We start from the raw sequence: 12,776 nt of genomic DNA, 5'->3' as shown, positions 1-12,776 counted from the left end.
GTGTGTGAAGCTGGTATATTAGTCTATTGAGAATCCTATGGAAGGCTTACTTCCTTCAAAAAGAAAATGAAGAACACAGTTGCTATGCTCAAGAATGCTGGGGTCACTGACTGGAGAGGAGCCTGGAGCCAGGCTGGGTTTCAGGAAGTATAAGACAACTCCATGTGTCCTGCCATTATGAACCAGTTTGTGGAGTCCGCTCCCCTTGAGGAGGGACAAGACCGGTTTTAGTGGGCCTTCTGCCTACCAAACATGACAAATGAAGGTTGCTCCCATGATTATGTTCCATTATACACTAAAGATGAGGATTTATGACATATATTGCAGCCCCTCAAGCAGTATTAAGCGAATTAAAACCCAGGCTACCACCTGGTCCTCACCAAAGGAAGTGAGACTTTGAACAGAAGCAGGTGCTTTGCTTGTTTTGAGATCCAGATGCCAAGAGTTCTGCAGCTGCGAGAAAGCCAATTCTACCAAAACCCACAAGCACTTCAAGGAGGAGCCAGAGCCACAGTTGAGCCCCTACTCACCAACACCCAAGTTACAGATCCCTAGTCTGTCCTACCAGGTCAAAGGTTTGACTGCAACCTTAAGATAGCATGCAGAGAATCTAGGTAGGCTATGCTCAGACACATGCCCATAAAAATCTGGGATGGGTACAGCCATTAAACCCAAGGAAATGAATAAGGTAGCAATAGAAAGCCAGCCAGCTGTGTGACTACAGATAAGTTACAGTGTTGGGACATCTGAAAACTGGAGAAGCAACAGTACCAATGACATGGCTGTAACAAGGATTAAATGAGTTCGCAGGTAGACTATAAAGAGTTCCTACCCCATAGCCAATATCCTATAAACATTACAATTATCAGAATCTTTCATTTTCAGCTGAGGAAACTAGATTTCAACAGTGCTAAATCATAACCATCGCTAGCCTTTTCTCTGGACATCAGTGAGGGCCACCTCTCCATCCCCACTTTCCACCTCTAACCCCGTCACATCTGGACATCCATCTTCTCACTTAGGAGACTGTGGCAGGTGGCAGTCTCTTAAGCTGCAACATTCTGTGATTTCAGAAAGCTCCAATCAGGTCAGTCAACTCATCTTGATGTTAGTTTTCATTCCAAACCCACAGAAACCCTTCAAAGAAAACGACTGTGCCACTAGGTTCTGGCTTTTTCCTTTTTGTCTCCAGATAACCGTAGAGTAAATACTGAGCAGTATGCCCGAGTTACAAAGATGTCAGAAAAGAAACTGCCTTGGAGAACTGGAGCATGATAAATAAAAAACCAGAGACAGAAATTAGGGTTCAACCTGAAAGTCAGAAAAGCAAAACAGCCAGGCACTGGCCTCTTACCTCAACCTCAGTCTGAAATGGCGATCCTGCCTTCAGGAATCTCAGAAAGAGATTGTCTGAGAGCCATCTCCTCCAGTCTTACATTCCTCTCTAGTACTGGGATTAAAGGTGTACTATCACCACTGCCTGGTCTGTAAGGCTGGCCAGTGGAGCTGTTTGACTCTCTGATCTTCAGGCAGGCTTTATTTATTAAAATACAAATGAAATGCCACTACAGAGAGCTACAGTCACAAGTCACAGTGTGAACTGATCACTCCGGTGAATGCAGGCCACTCTCACTGGGTAATTGCCACTTCTCAGTTCTCAGAAAACAACAAAACTGAAGAGTTGAAGAGACTCCCTGTCTGATGCAGCTGCACGTGTCTGTAACCTCCGCACTAATGATCAGTAGGATCAGGAGTTCAAAGTCAGTTTCAGCTACAAAGAGAGCTAGAGCTATACAGAAAATTGAAGGCCAGTCTGGGCTAAGTGAGACCCTGATCCTGTCTCAAACATCAAAAAGAAGAGGGTAAAGGGGGAGTTAAAGAAAGAACCAGAACAGTGTGAATGGATGGGGGAGGGCGCATGGGAACAAAGAAATTCTAGTTGGTCATTGGGCTTTGTGAAAGTAGGGTTAATTCTGGACAGGTGGCGACAAGAGGGTCAGGTTTCTGTTCAAGGTCATACTGAGCTACACATCAGTTTCAGGCACCCTCGGATTTATGAAACTATATTTTAAATTAATTAATTAAAACACAGAGCCTTAGAACTCATCCACAAAGCTTCTAAGCCCAGAAACAGGCATTTTAGAAGGAAGCCCGGGATTTCCACACAGGCACTTCTTGGAAGTGACGGTGAACAGATCTGCACTAACTGCGCCTGCAAATGCATCATGCAGGATTCTTAGCTGTGGGCAAAGCCCCCTACTCTCTTGAATTCTGAGAATAACAGAGAGATCATGGATTTCCAGGAAATTGGTCTCTGTGGCTGCACTTCCAGGAACACCACCCAAACCTCACAGAAGTCTAACAGACCAGAACGCCACCTTGCCATCTGCTACAACGCCAACAGTCTCAACCAGAGACTCTGGCAACGAATTGTTGCCGTGGAAACTATGTGCAGTTTCCTGAGGGGGTTTCTATAAGTTTGCAGTTTTCATACCACAGCGTGAAACATAGATGTTCATCAATTATGCCTAGGTCACATGCCTGCAGCCTGGCTATAAAGAGGCCTGGCCTATTCAGCATTTCAATTCCTATAGAAAGCTATAAATGTGCCAAGTAAGAAACGATGTGTTTAGGTTGGTTGGCCGATCACAGCAGTAAGTGTACAAAACTGAATGAGCAAAATTTTCTTTGTAATGTGTTTCTATTTTTGTGAAATGTTTAGTTTGTATGTCCTAAATGACAGAATTAATTAGTTTGACACAGTTACAATAAGCACTGTGACCTGTCACATGTAAGTTTATTATTCAGTGGCAGAAGCCAGCCTCTCCCAAATATAAGATGAAAGAAGTTCACGGACTGGTTGGCCTTTCTTTTGGACTGTCCATTGCTGGACGGCACTGTTCCTAGAGGAGTTCCTATATTTGGAAGTTCCCTGTTCTGGGTCTTACAACTGCTAAGGAATCACAAAGTGGTGCGCTGTCTAGGTTGGCTCTCAATGTGTAGACCAGGTATGCCGAGGTACTTTCAAGGGGCATTCATGGTCAGTATTATTTTCATGACATGACTACAGCATTTGCTTTCTGGAACACGTGTGGGTGAGCATGTATGTGGGTGTGCGATGAATGTGCACGCGTGCCCACAGGTGTGGAGGCCAGAGGTGAATGTCAGCTGTCTTCCTTAGTCACTTCTCCACCCTATGTTTTTGAGACAGGCTCTCTCACTGAATGTGAAGCTCACTAGGTGGCTATGCAGGCTGGCCAGCTGTGGCTGGGTCCTAAGGACTCCTGGGGGGGGGGCGGTGAGAGGGCGCAGAGTCAAGGGCACAGACTCAAGGGCACAGACTCTGGGAGTCAGGCAAGTCAAAGCAAACTCCGTTTATTCAGCAATGAGGAGAGCCTTCTACACCCTTTTCCCAGCATCCAGGCTGGGTTCTGAAATTGTCTTCCTGCAGTCAGCAAGCCGAAGGGATTCCCTGTTATTGCCTCCCCAGGGCTAGAGTTACAGTCAAGCCCAGAAATTCTGGCTGAGCTTTCCATGAGGATCTAACCCCAGTCCTCAAACTTTCACTGCAAGCCCCTATATCAATCAAGCCATCTCCCAAGCTTTTTGTTGTTGTTGTTGTTGTTGTTTGGTATCTATCTCTTACAATTGTGTTTTAGAGGGTGCCAAAATGGGTGAAGTAATTCACAGAATCTCCACTTCAATATTCTTAATGTCTGTTTCAATATTTAATAGTGGAAATAACCAACCTTAAACCTTTTAACTCTTTAGTAATGTTTTAGACCAAAAAGTTTAAGTATTGCTTTTCTTTTTTTTTAAATATTTATTTATTTATTTATTATGTATACAATATTCTGTCTGTGTATATGTCTGCAGGCCAGAAGAGGGCACCAGATCTCATTCCAGATGGTTGTGAGCCACCATGTGGTTGCCGGGAATTGAACTCAGGACCTTTGGAAGAGCAGGCAATGCTCTTAACCACTGAGCCATCTCTTTAGCCCAAGTATTGCTTTTCTAAGGCAACCAAGCAAACAAACAGCATAAAAACTCACCACACTATGCAATGCAATCAGAAATAAAGCAAGCCATAAGGATCTAACCCAGGACAAAAGTCAATGGCAAGGCTGCCTTTCGTCTGTGCTGCTGGAGTCTTGCTGAAAAGAATAGAAAGAGACGCTCAGTTTCACAAAACTGAGGGCCGCAAGTACAAATACAGCAGCCTAGCAAACACCTCACAAAGCCAATCTCTTCCTGATATACGTATGTTATTCCCAGTAGATACAGAGCGCCCAGCTCAGACCCACAATTTTCCACCTTTGTGGCCACGTCACCAGGTCACAGACTACAGACACAGAAGTGAGGCAGCCAACATCTGGATCCTGAAGGGGAATGATGGGAATGATCAAGGATGAGAGGAAAACATCCTTGGCCTGGGTTTGCAGGACCCAGGGGCTTAGGGCAGCAGAAATTCAGGCGTCACCAAAGGCAACCTGAGAGAGTGGTGCTCAGGTTGGTGGTCTTGCTCTGGTGATGATTAAAGACAGGGAACTTGTAGGAGAAAGGAACACAGAATTAATTCTCTCAATGAAGAGACATTAATGGAACGTGAGGGATCGAGCAAAGTGAAGTTCCCAAGAACAGGGAGGGACTTCCAAGAGACAGGAAAAAGTTAACCTGTTTCTTCTGTGGTGGTGGTGGTGGGGGTAACAGTATTCATTGTGAAAACTGACAAAAACTGAGGTATTTCTACCCAGACTGGTTAGCAGCACTCTGGGAATAATATCACAGGTTTGGCCATTTGGGGTGACATCTCTCTGTGTTCTGGCTCAGTCGGGAGATGGTCATTTGCTACCCATCACAACCCTGTCACACACACACACACACACACACACACACACACACACACACACACACACGCACCCATCTTTCTCTGACTTCTGCTTTGTTAGCTGCTGACTCGGACCGTCTGCTGGCTCTTGAATCTGGCTGGCACTGTTACCCCTGGCCTTGCAGGTGTTCTAGGCAGCTGATTAGTCAGTGCCCTTTGTTCTCACATTTATGTGACCGGCTTGTAGTGTCACCATGGAGCGAACGCCTATCACAGCTCCCAAGATATAGCCATGATACGATGTAGACACAGCTGTTCTCGATCACCTCACATTTAGCTCCTTGTCTGTGTTTTCAGAAGTCTCTTTCCTAAAATGAGTGGAGGTTTCTAGAAACTGTTCTTACAGTCTTTTGCAATTGGCTGCACTAGGGGCAAGAATACGTGAAGAGGACAGCAGCGTCCTGCACATGTCCCTCAAGGCTGCTTCAAAGCGGGCAGCCGGCCTGAGAATGCTGGCCCTCACCCCTCCCTTCCCTACATGGCCAGCTCGATTACATGATGCCTAACCGCAAGCTCTTTAGTTTTTCGTTTCATGTTCCCACACTAACTGCTTTAACCCCAACACATCTGTTCTCACCCTAATATTTGTGATAACATATAGTTTTTAATAGGAGTCCTTTCCCCCCTGTGTACCCATGGTGAGCTAGCTTCCATCTCACAAGGATGTACATGACACGTTCCACCCATCCCTCCCTCTCTTGCCAGCTGAAGTCTCATGCAGGTGAGGTGTGTCATAAGGATGGGCAAAACAAGAAAAGAAGAGAACATCTTAGTTTGCTCATACTCAGACAATTTAGAGCTGCTGTGGAATAATGCTTTCACATGCTAGGAAGACGTGTTCCTTTCATTGTTAATAAAAAGCTGATTGGCCGATGGCTAGGCAGGATTTTTGGTCAGAGAGAATGCTGGGCAATAGAAGGGTGGAGTTGGGGAGATGTCATAAGAGGCAGAACGAGCAGGATGGGAAGTATGCTTAGGAGGTAGATGAGCCTCGGGAAAGCACATAGGTTAATAGAATAGGTTACTTTAAGTTACAAGAGCTAGTTAAAAACAAGCTCAAGCTATTGGCCGAGCATTTAATAGGTAATATTAGGTCTCAGTGTAGTTATTTGGAGTAACTGCTGGGACACAGAAAAACTCTGCCTGCATAGAACAGGGGTTCTCAACCTGTGGGTTACGACCCCTTTGGGGAGTTGCATATCAGACATCCTGTATATCAGATCTTTATATTACAATTCAGAACAGCAGCAAAATTACCTGAAGTAGCAACAAAAACAATTTTACGGTTGGGGGGGGGGTGTCACCACAACATGAGGAACTGTATTAAAGGGTTGCAATACAGGAAAGTTGAGAATTACTGACTTAAATGCAGACAGCTTTGAGTGGTTGTGTAGGCAGCTGGACCAGCATCCTACAAAAGCAGTGACCCAGGCAGGCATAGTCCATGCTATACAAAAACCCAAGCCTGTCTTTGCCCTTCTTTCCCTAGCCTTAGCGTCTGTCTGGTTGGCTTCTACCATTCCCCTATCTCCCATCATCCCCACTAAAAATGGCTCAGATTGTAACATCGCATTTACCCACCCAGAAGTCTCAGGTTTCCCCAGAATCAATACTACACAACCCTCAGGGCTACAGTGAGCTACAGTCCCAAATGCTACCCGTGGCAGTCATAAAGAGTAAATTTGGTGGTTTGCAGTAAACTTTAAGTTTTAAGTCAATTATCACAATTTAAAACTGTGAAGGTTTCATAAAAAAAAAACCATGTGAACGAATCCAAAGACAGACATATAGGCATCCCCCTGAATATTAACCTTCATCAGGCGATGAAAGGAGACAGAGACAGAGACCCAAATTGGAGCACCGGACAGAAATCTCAAGGTCCAAATCAGGAGCAGAAGGAGGGGGAGCACAAGCAAGGAACTCAGGATCGCGAGGGGTACACCCACATTCTGAGACAATGGGGATGTTCTTTCGGGAATTCACCAAGGCCAGCTGGCCTGAGTCTGAAAAAGCATGGGATAAAACCGGACTTGCTGAACATAGCGGACAATGAGGACTACAGAGAACTCAGAGCAAGGGCAATGGGTTTTTGATCCTACTGCACGTGCTGGCTTTGGGGGGGCGTGGGCGGTTTGGATGCTCAACTTACTAAACCTGGATGGAGGTGGGCGGTCCTTGGACTTCCCACAGGTCAGGGAACCCTGATGGCTCTTCAAGCTGATGAGGGAGGGGGACTTAATCGGGGGAGGGGGAGGGAAATGGGAGGCGGTGGCGGGGAGGAGGCAGAAATCCTCAATAAATAAATAAATTAAAAAAAATCAAATGAAAATAAAATAAAATAATGGTTTAATCGAAAAAAAAAACCATGTGTGTGTTGTTTGCATCTATACCTGTTCACGTGTGTGTATGGGCATGTGCAGGTGTGAATGTGTATGTAGACAGCAGAGGTCAGTGTAAAGTTCTCTTCCTCTATTGTTCTCTGGCTTACATCCGACAAGGTCCCTCATGGAACCCAAGATCTTTAATGTAGTAAGTCCAGCTGGCCAGCCAGTCTCAGAAATGTGCCTGTCTCTGTTCCTACTGCTGGAACTGTATGCAAGCATGCATCACCATACCCAGCCTTGGAGTGTGTGCTGGGGACACTAACACATCTTAACATTTGAGTGGCAAGCTAGTAGCCAACCAAGCCATCTTCATAGTCCCAGATTTCCAGCGACCGGGCTCTGGTATCAGTGAGCCTAAGGCCCTGGTATTTTAGGCACTTACAGTAGTGAGTTGCTTCCTCTGTGACTTGGGATCAGAGAAAGAGAAGCAAGGCTTTGATGAGGAAACCAAAGCCATTTTCATTTATTTATTGCCCAATGGGAAAAAAGACAAACAACTTTAAGTGCTAAGAAGATTAGCAAATGGCACTTCATAGAAAGAAGACATTCATGTAGCATGAACTCCACAGGAGAGCGGGCTGGAGGCTGTCTGTTAACGCTCACACTTCCACAGCTCACACAGGCAAGACAGGTCGACCATTTCAAGTGCTAGAGACAAGCACTGCAGCCAGGAGAATCAGAAATACACTGAAGCAGAATGTCAGAGGCCACACAGAAGTATCGCATGTCGTGCAAGAAGAAAATATAATTGCTTGTTCGAAGTGAAGGTCTGGTGTGGCGCAACCTGGTTCTGACATCTGCATGTTAGCTCTCAGTGTGCCCCTCCACGTTCACAATGGCACTCACAATCGGCCTGACCTGGTCCCACTGCGCCCACACCTACAGCTGTTTGAGAACACCCGTCGCAACGTTTGGTTTAGTCTCAGCTTGCTCCTTAACCTTGGCCCCAGTACAGCCCACATTCTTCAGGTTTGATACCATGGGAGTTACAGCCACGAGGCATTTAACCTGGAAGACTCCCTTCGGGAGTCTCTTTTGCTCTGTAATTTTCTGCATTCTTGAGTTTATCCCCAAGCCCTCTCCTCCACAGCCTCTAGGAAATGTAATCATTCCCTCTGAAACTGACCTCTTACAGAGGGACAGTGAGCCTCACTTTCTTGCTGATCCTGACATAAGGTTTGGGAACGTGAGTGCCCAGAAGTGCGTGTTTCAGCTAACCCCTGTTCCAGAGGACCAGTTGGCAGCAGTCCAGTGACGGGAGAGAGCTACCAACTACCCAATGTATGTCTATGACAAAAGTGAGACATCCACGAACCTTCTCCAGATGACAGTTCACACACTGTGCTCAGAACACCGGGCCATCTTTCCAACCAATAGTAGCAGCTTCTTGTCATTTGATGCCCATTTCATTTTCTCTAAGTCTTAACTGCCCCCAAAGTCTGGAGAGCACTGTGTTTTTGTCTTTTAATATATGTAGCACATAATAACAAGAATGGACAGAAGAAAGCATCTGGCTGGTATTTTGTGATTTCTTTTAGTCTTAATATTTTTTCTTAAGTCCTTGCCTTCTTTGTCCTCCCTTCCCACCCCTCTTGGCTCCCCCTCTCTTCCAACACCTCCCACTCCCCTACCCCTCCACCAGCCCCGCCCCCACCTTCTGAAGAGCAGGGAATGTCCAGAATCTAAGGTCTCACACATTGGACAAGGACTCCAGAACTAAGTTACATATTCAGAACAATTTTGTGTTGTTGTTGTTAATGTTGTTTTTGCTTCTTTTTTTCAGTGTCAGATTACTTAAATTTTTATTTAAAAATATACTTTGGATTTTTTGTTTGGTTTTGCTTTTTCAAGGAGATGTACTTAAGCTCAGAATTCTGACCTACTTTCATCCATAAAAGCAGTATTTTCCAGAATACAAAAAGGAATCTACCAGACAGTGAGCATTCTCCTTGGAGACCTCACACTCAGGGAAGAGCTGGGGACATCTTTACCCAGTTGTCTCTTTTTCTCCCCGAGTGCCACAGTGGCCTGGATAAGTAGGTGAGGTGCTGTCAGGTGAGAGGGGACAGACTCTCGTGCCACCTGCCTCGGTTCTCACTGGCCAAATCCACAGCTTTTCTTGGTCCCCACTGGGTTAGAGTTCATTTTCCAGGAAGAAAAGGTGCAATTTACTTAACTGGAGACACGTAAAGGAAATTATTGTAACCCAGGCCTTGAGCTGCAAAGGTCAAATCTGATTTAGATAACTGGAGAGGCCTACTCTAGTGCCTTCAGTGACAGAAGCACAAAGAACGACTTCTTGAGTCATACTCTTAAAGATGGGGACCTGCTTTAGGGGGGTAATGAGCTAGGCACAGCCCCTCTACCCATTTTTAAAGATTCTGAGAACATAACACTTTGTGTAAAATATTCATCTATACTACTCACACGAAATGTGCCAGGACCCAGATGACATCATATCTATACCCAAATATGGGTAAGGTAAAGACAGCATGCACAACTAGAATTTGCCAATTACTATTTGACTATTAAAGTTCTTTAAAGTTGCTAAGACTTAGAAATTCCCCCAAACACTACTGAAGAACGCATTTCCCAAAGACAAAATAAAGCTCTGGGGAAACGAAAGTATATGAATGGAGACGAAGAGGCAAGACCGTGGGAACCAGCCTCCATTGAGGGCTTTTTTTCCTTCCTGTTAACAACTATACTTAAGATACATACTGGGCACCAGGTTTCTATGTCATCCCCGCAGGTATGTCCTAAGTAAACGTTCTACACAGAGAGCTTTGAAGCTGACCAGTCAGCAAGACTGAAGAGTATTAACCACATCACTCTTGGAGAGAGGTTACATTTTTTTATATAGATTTACTTATTTTATTTTGATGTATATGAGTGTTTTCCTGTACATGTGTATGTGTGCCACATGAGTGTCTGGTGACTCTAGGCATCAGAAAAGGGCATTATATAGTTACAGATGGTTGGGAACCAGTATGTGGGTGCTAGGAACCAAACCCATGTCCTCTTCAAGAGCAGCAGGTGTCATTAACTATTAAGTTAATACACTAATGATGGTGATGAAAATGAGTTTGTAAGGCTTAACTATTTTGATGGAAATAGTTCTGGCCTAGATTATTTCTTCCTAGGTGTAAGACAAACATCGGCTTGTAGCAACGCTTCCTTCTCTTCAACCTAACACCCTTTAGCGTGTCATGGGATTAAAAGACCTTCCACCAGGATGTGGTGGCAGGCAGTACTTGGGAGACAGAGGCAGGAGAATCTCTGTGAGTTTGAGGCCAACCTTGTCTACAAAGTGAGTTCCAGAACAGCGAGGTTTCAGTTACAGAGAGGAACCCTGTCTCAAAAACAAACAAACAAACCCAAACAAACATACAAAAATTCCACAAAAAAAGAACAAAAAGAGATCTTTAACTTCTCACTGAAAGCTTTAACTTCAGTCCCTCTCTCTTTTAACTAGTTTCATATCACCGAAATCTTTGCCAAATATAGCCGGAGTATAGCTTTGTAGCAGGCATTCACCTATGAATGGGCTACAAGCTGACTGACTACTCAGTATGGACCCCATGAATTCCAATCTTTTTACCCCTTTAAAGTGTACTATTTTCTTCCTTTCTCTTTATTGCGGTGGTTCTCAACCTTCCTAATGCTGTGACCCTTTACTACAGTTCCTCCTGTTGTGCTGACCTCACGCAACCAGAAAATTATTTTGTAGCTCCTTCATAACTGAAATTTTGCTATTGTTATGAATCGTAGTGTAGCTATCTGCTATGCGACCCCTGTGAAAGAGGTTGAGAACTGCTGCTCTACTGCCTTCTAGGTAGGAGCCAGTGGGGTTCTAGGCTGAGGAGGCTCTAGTACAGCGCTAGCTATCTCCTTAAACATAACACACAATAGCAAGACAGCCGCCATCATGGCAATAAGTACTGCTAATAGGTACCTCCCTTTCCTAATGGAATCCAACATCAACACACATGATCCAGACTGCCGTGAAGAGGGCCTGGTCAGAGCTTAACAGACAACACAAGCTTACACATGAGACTTATAGCCTACAGTCAGAACACCTGAGTTCAAATTCCAAGCCTTCTTAGAGTGAGGTCATGCTTGACAAACATACAGCACAAAGCTCACTACCATTCCCCCTCCATTTCATGCATGAGGAAACAGAAGCTTCTAGAAGAGGCAATAAAATTGAGCAATGCTGGAGGAAGGAAGTAAAACAAGGAGCCCAGCGTTCTGTCATAGTCCTGCCATGATAGCAGTCATCCATTAACCTTTGAAAGTTAACAGTGAGGTCCAGAGGAGGGTCAAATCTGTGGGCCTCAGGCAAGACTGACAGAATTGACTATAGAAAGGGAGACTCTGGTCTAGCATCACAAATATGACTCATAATCTTTGTGCCCAAGATATAAGATGGGCACTTATTTACATTTTTTTCATAGGCAGAATGATTCGGTGTCTGTACCTGGCCACCTGGTACATGTAAATAAAGAAATCTAAATGAACAATTATTCTAATAGGGCATGGTTCAATTCAAAGTATTCATTAGCTTTTAAGATAAATTCTAAATTTTGCGGTATTCAAAAGACATTTCATAAACTCACAAAGAGATTTACTAGTAGGAGAACAACATTGTCATCTTGAATATATGGTGATTCTGAGCTTTTAAATATGATAATTAATATACAATATAAAATGTTTGGTAACTAAATTTAAGGTGTCAGGAAGATACTTGGATTTAAACGCATTTTTCTCATCATAAATTCAGGATGATAATTTTACTTTCCTGTTGGCAAATCCAGAAAAAAATTCTGAAACTATTCATTTTAAATATAAACCATTAACTTGTTATTGTAATATGCTTCCCTTTATTCCAAACTGCTTTTCTAAAAATACCACCCAAAGGTACTTAGAGTTCAATGAACCCATTTTTAAATGATATCTTTTTTTGTTTGTTTGCCAAGATGACTGAAGCTCTGAGATAAATAGGACCAGTCCTTGGCCATGACTAATTTTATTTAATTTTCATAAATTTCCTAAGGAGAATCAGAGGTTAGTTTGGCATTGCTATTTGAAAGCAAACAAAACAAAGCCAAACAAAGGTCAGATATCAGGAGCATCTGCCCAGTGCTTCTCCAGGGTTCCAGACATCCTGGAGCATCTGCCCACTGCTTCCCCACGGTTCCAGATATCAGGAGGATCTGCGCACTGCTTCCCCAGGGTTCCAGATATCCTGGAGCATCTGCCCACTGTTTCCCCAGAGTTCCAGACATCCTGGAGCATCTGCACACAGCTTCCCCAGGGTTCCAGACATCCTGGAGCATCTGCCCACTGCTCCCCCACGGTTCCAGATATCAGAAGGATCTGTGCACTGCTTCCCCAGGATTCCAGATGTCCTGGAGCATCTGCACATGGCTTCCCCAGGGTTCCGGGTATCCTGGAGCATCTGCACACGGCTTCCCCAGGGTTCCAGACATCCTGGAGCATCT

At 44.5% G+C, this 12,776-nt stretch overlaps 1 protein-coding gene across 3 annotated transcripts in view; it reads right to left on the bottom strand.

Annotated features, from left to right (window-relative positions):
- The window catches only part of Stambpl1 (STAM binding protein like 1), a 46,322-nt gene that overhangs the window by 20,956 nt on the left and 12,590 nt on the right, over nt 1-12,776 (bottom strand). The gene's annotated exons all lie outside the window — the stretch shown is intronic.

Source organism: Microtus ochrogaster, chromosome 8 (assembly GCF_000317375.1).
Source record: "Microtus ochrogaster isolate Prairie Vole_2 chromosome 8, MicOch1.0, whole genome shotgun sequence".
NCBI classification, from domain to species: domain Eukaryota; kingdom Metazoa; phylum Chordata; class Mammalia; order Rodentia; family Cricetidae; genus Microtus; species Microtus ochrogaster.
This window is presented reverse-complemented; position numbering and strand designations above follow the sequence as displayed.